Below are 6000 nucleotides of genomic sequence, written 5' to 3'. Positions count from 1 at the left end.
GGGGGAGACGGACCAGATCCCCCCACCCCCTTAAAAATACAGCCCCCGCTCCGCCGCCCCAGGCAGCCCCTTACGGAGCTCATCCTTCTGCCGAAACGTGCCTACAACAGGTTATTTCACAAATCGGCTCACCAAGGTGTTTGGGTTGGTTTTTGTCGTCATTTGATTTTCCTGCTTTTCCCTACAACCGTATCCATACGACGTTTTGGGGGACTGACTGAATAAAAATATGTCCGGGGCAGATAATGCTTTAGCAATCAGGGAGCGCGACAAAAAGAGAGAAATGATACGGGAAGGCGTGAGCTTGGGCTGCTTAAATTGGACTGCTCGAGCCCTTCGGGAAAGGTTTCTGCTTCGCCACTGGCACTTTGCTGTTAGGTTCTGGTGGTTGTAGAGTGAATTAGGTGCCCCTCGGTTTGCTTGCTTCCTTTTTCAAGTTGGAAGCGGTAGATTTATCTTCCCTGAAGTGAAATAAAGCCACAGTTATTCACTGTGCCGTATTTAGCGCTTCGCATGAGGAATGATAAATGTGGAAAATCTCAGGACAGCAAGGGTGTGTTTCCCAAAAATACGGGGAAGGTTGTTCCACGTTGCCAGCGCAGAACAGAGCAGACCTCTGCATAGCCATGTTGGTTCCTTGGGACACACAGGTCTGACCCACCGATGTGCTTTAGGGTAAGGCAGGAGAGTAAGGGGCCTGTGTGTGTGACTACTCCACAGGCACCATCATCCCTCAGGCTCAGCGATTCTCTGGTCTTTCTGTGCTCTTTTTTAAAAATTTTCTCTTCAGGTTGCTCATCAGTTATATAAAATCATGAAATTTCTCCTGTGAGGCACAGATCCTCTGAATATGCAGTCGTGCTTTCCCTCTGCGTACTCCATCTGCTTTGAGAAAGGGTGGTAGGATATGCCCTGTCCCATTAAAAAAAAAAAAAAATAATAATTTCTAGTGAATTTCAGACTTCTAGTAACTCTGGGTGAACACTTGTTGCTTTCAGCTCACAGAGAAGTTTTATTGTCATATTTATTTTTTGAATGCACAGTGCAAAGTTCCCATGCATTTTTTAAGGAATGCCCGCAAGTTTCTGCTAACGTGTCAGTACGGAAAGACTCATGATAGCTAAATATTTAATACTAGTTAAAGCCAAAGTTACTCTTCAGTTTCCTGTTAGGCTTCATAAGTAATACCTACTTTTATGGTTAAGAAGTACATGATTTACGCGGGGACGAGTTATTTTTTTCTGAGCTTCCTATTACCAGTTGTTTCTTTTCTTTGGGGCTTTATCCGCCTTGTTACCAGTTGGTGTATCAACTCCTGAGCAGGTCTGGGTGTAGCTGTTCAAGCTACTCGGTTGTTAGATGGTTAGGATTGCTTTAACCTGTGTTTTGGGGTATGTTCTGCTCGTACGGTGCCGAGAGGTTGTGCAGGAACTTTTCATGCAGCGTTGTGCTCTCGTCAGTGTGAAAGCTACATATTTGCAGCCCGGTGCAATGTTGGAAGTTTAATTAAAGCAATCAATGTACGGGTTTCAGAAAACTGTTTTGTTTTTGTTTTTTTTTTTTTTTTTCATTCTGTCTTTTTCCACCATAGTGACTCAGTTAAGGAAGCAATTTGTTACTGCTATGGAAGAAGTGTAGTCTGTCAAACGCCTCATGTTTTAAAGAGTTCAAAGAACTTTAATTACAGTCATACTTCCGGACAAACATTGGGTTTTCAAAATATTTTGCATCGATGGCTTGATAATATGATGGAAAATAGTAGTACGCAGTATGGTTTATGTGTTTTGATTTAACAGTAGTTGTATGTTTTCATTTGTTATTTGTTTAAAAGCTGCTTTCTAGCTAGGACTGTTGAAACCTAAAAGACTGAGGAGGTACTGACGCAAAGTGGGTATGTACTGATGCAAAGTGGGTATGTACTGATGTAAAGAGCTGAAGAATCTGTTTAAATTAGAGAGGCTATGGGCACGGAGGTACCCCTTCGTTGAATGGAGCTGCAAAGCCAGACGTGTTGGGTGACTTCTGTAAAATTATTTCTACTGGCACTCACTTTTGAAGGTAGGAGGTAGAAGTTGCAGACTTAAAACGCTTTCTGGTTTTGCGCTGTAAGACAGCCTTTTCCAACAGTATTCTGTGGCATTTTAAACGTGTGGAAGTTGGTAATAATGCGATTACAGTTGTGTGCTGTGCTTTTACAACAATGCGAAGTCGTTCGATGCAGTCGTATCATACTTATTTGTAATCAAGCTGCTGCACCTAAATGTCTTGCCCGATTGCCACATTTTGGGGCTGTGACCTACGTTGGAGTACAGCATATAAAATTGGCTTCCAACATAGGTTGTCAAAGCCAGTCCTCAATAAAGGAACCTTGGGAACGGGGGAAGGAAGAAAATTGGAAGTGTACATAATGTGCTGCTGTGGGCACGATTCTGTGCCTCAGTCCCAGGCGGGGTGGGTAGCAGTAGCTTGTGGTGTCCCCTGGGGTGTCCTTGTGACATCTGCCCTTGCGGAAAGCTGCTGTGGAGTATCCTGTACGTGAAGAAGAGTGGAACTGTCGGACCCAGGCTGCCGTGACCCGGAATTCATGGGCGCTGAGTGGAGCTCCTAAGGACTTGCAGGAAATGTTTTGCTGTAGGAAAGTTTGTCACTTGGAAGTCAATACGAAAGAGGAAAGTCACAGCACATACCTGTTAGCGTCACGTGTTTAAGTCCAACCACGATTTCAGTAACTTACGGCGTCTTAGGGAGGCCATGAAAATAAAACAGCAAAGTTGAAGGTGGAGTGTGTCATTGCCTCAGAGTTTTCTGAATGAAAGTGGATGTCTGACTGTTTAAAACTAATGGATGTGTCTGATTTGTGACTTTCCACTTCCAGTTGATCTAGAGATTTTGAAAGGTGAAGGGTGTGAGTTTTTTGTGGGGTTGTGGCTTTGTTTGGGTTTGGCTTTTGGGTTTTTTTTGTGTTTTGTTTTCTTTTTGTATTTTTTTTTTTTTTTAGTGTATTAGAGAAAGACTAGAAACGTTCTGGTAAAGCGTCCAACTGTAAAGATGTTGAATTCTAAATACTGCATAAGAAGTTAGTGAGCTTTGTTCTCCTGTGCAGATGATGAACGAGGTGAGATTCTGGCAACGCAGAGACACTGTCGTGAACGTAACTGAAATGAAAGCAGAAGCAAACCCTTCATTTTGAAGGTCAGGAGTCACTTGAAATTGTGCTTTGATGAATGGGCTTCATACTGGCATAATACAGAGGTGTTGACTGAAGAAAGCTAGCAAACATAACACAGTTGCTTGTAGCTCCAAAGTGGCAATAATAATAATAATAATAATAATAATAATAATAATAATAATAATAATAATAATAATAATAATCATAATCCCTCCGTAGTCACTCATGCAATTGAGCTATTAGTCCTTGTCAGGTGTTTCCCAAATACTCCTTCTGAATGTTTTGCTTTCCTTTAACTAGCTCTAAAATGTAATGATAGATTGACAGGAGGACAGCAGAAAATCCTCCTGACCGAGTATGCATCACAGCACTTGTTAATTAATGTCTTCTTTTACTGTTTCTCTGCTGCTGTGACAGAGAGTCGTGTAAAGAAAGTGCCTGTGGACCAGGAGGCACATGGGGATTCACAGGCACCTTGTGCGGTTGTCTCAGGAGTGTAAAGTAGGAATAACCTGACCGAAATCAATAATATAATTGATGCAAATTTGTGAAATTTGAATTGGGCCATTAGAGATTAATTCATTCACAGTCTCGGTGATGGCAATGGTGATGGATGCGGAATTTTGTGTAAACCGTACACTTTTCTTCTTTTGGCGCTGTAGTAGTAGTAGTAGTAGTGCCCTCCGCCCTGTGCGTGTCTGCTCCTCACCGCTGTTTGCCATTTCAGTGGCCGCAGCATCAAGAGGCTCTCTGGTCACCCTCCCTTACGGCCTCCCTTATTCTCCTGTTGTGAGCGCATGGGGCACGCTAATAAACCTGCCGGTGCATTTAGCTGGAGGGGAAGTACAGCTTTTCTAAGACCTGGCTTTGCTGTCGCTTTTCTCCGTATTTATTGGTTTGTATGTGACTGATGCCGTTAAAGGGAATACAACTTACGTATGCGCGTCTAAACCTAAAGGCGCTCTTTGTAAGATCAGGGCCTTTGAGGAGAAGTAGCATGTTTTTAATGCTTATAAATAATTCATTTTTGACTGAGAATTTTGAATCTCAGCATCTGGAGTTTCCCGATGTGACTTTATGGTACAGTATCGTGGAAAGAGGGACTTTAAAATAGAAAAGGCAATGCTTTAATCATTAGTGTAATGATGAGTTTCAGTGTATTGTACTCTAATCATCTTTTTTCTTTCAGTTGTCAGTCTGATTTATTATCAAAAAGCATACCTAAAGCTATAATATTTTGTACACTTCTAAGTGTTAATGTGTTAAACTGTTGTAATCTGTATTAATACTTATTTCATCGTATGCTATTGTGAAATAGTCCTGAGATTAGGTGGTGTTCAGACACCAGAGAGGTCAAGCACTGTGTTAAAAGCTCAGGCCATTCTTTTTATATTACTGCAATAAAGAATATATTCATTTCATTTATATTACCACTTGGCTCTCATAAAAGGTCAGTTTCAGCTGAATGTACAATTACTTTCAAATGGCAAATCTTATAACAAGTGATCAACAATAAAAGCTTTTCTGGGTAATTTGTCTTTAAAATTACCACCTGCCATTTCTTTTGAATGACTTGAGCATCTTGCAGTATCACTCGGCGATCTCCGTCTGATCCCCCACGATACATGTAAGAAAAACCATGCATACTGATCTTCCTTTCTGCTTAGTAAAGTAAAAATGCGTAATTACATTAAAGTTTCTAGTTGAAATAACAAGCTTGGTGCTTAAAACTCCATTACGGTATCAAAGTATCAGCACTCCCATTACCAGCAAAATGAAATTACGTTTGCAGTGAACTATGACTGTACGCTCCCCTTCCTACCTGGTTAATGGGTGCTATCTCCCTGGGAAAGGAACCTTCATTCGGTGGTTTTGACTGTTCGTACTACCAGGCGTAATGATTTCAGCAGCTTAAATACGTGTAAAAGAATTAACACTTCTCCACAAATTCCTAAGAACAGCATGGAACGGTTGGTGTTTAAAGGCAGAGTAGTTATTATGCTAAACAGAGAGAATACATTACAAGACGCAAAAGGAATTTAAAATGCCTTGCAGATGGCAGGAAAACATATGCCTGGTAAAATGCTCAGCGCTTTAGTCCTCCGTACGTAAAACCAGGCTGATGCCTACTGAAAAAAGGGTTGGCTTTCTTCGCTTCTCGGTGGCTACCGAGCTCCGGCGCGCGTCCCCAAAATAAAGCTTCCCGAATAAGACATCGTTGAGCTCTCCTTGCGGGCGGCTGTCGCACAGGGACCACCAGCTCTCTCCGACCGCCTGCTTTCGGCTAAGGCGACCTTTTCCCTTCCACAAACGGTGACTTCCATTCTGTTCGAGCGACTTGCGAACGGACAGACAGACGGAAGGCAGGTGCCGCGTCTCCTCCCCCGCGGGAGAGTTCGCTCCCGCCGACGGCGGAGCCGCTCTCCGGTGAGCCAGGTCCCGGGTCCTTCGTAGCCCCGGGGGTGTGTTTAGGGGGGTGGGGGGAGGGGATGTGGGGCTACAGCCGGCTGTAGCAACCCCCGGTGCCCGGGAGGAGGCTCTACAGACCAGCGCCAGCCCCGGGATGGAGACGGGACCCGCCGGCCGCCGGCTTCCCCCCCCCCCCCTCCTCCTCCCCGGATGGATTTGAGATGGGAACCGCTTTTCGGTCCCTCAAAAAAGAAGCAGCGATGGGGCTGATCCTCGTCCTGCACACAGGGGGTTGCTCTCCGGCTGGCCCAACCTGCCGGCTCTGTCACCTTGTGCTTCTAATGGCCTTTTAACCGCGTCTCCAGCTGAGCAGCAGATGCAGAGGGTACCGAGCATCCCCAGCTGCCTTGGGTTTAGTGTTT

At 44.1% G+C, this 6000-nt stretch overlaps 1 protein-coding gene across 1 annotated transcript in view; it reads left to right on the top strand.

Annotated features, from left to right (window-relative positions):
* The window catches only part of GPC6 (glypican 6), a gene marked incomplete at both ends in the record, with an annotated part of 788000 nt that overhangs the window by 973 nt on the left and 781027 nt on the right, over positions 1-6000 (top strand). The window lies entirely within an intron of this gene.

The sequence above is a fragment of the Vanellus vanellus genome (assembly GCF_965231255.1).
Source record: "Vanellus vanellus genome assembly, chromosome: 1".
Lineage (NCBI taxonomy): Eukaryota > Metazoa > Chordata > Aves > Charadriiformes > Charadriidae > Vanellus > Vanellus vanellus.
The sequence above is the reverse complement of the archived record's forward strand: the minus strand, read 5'-3'. Positions and strand labels throughout refer to the sequence as shown.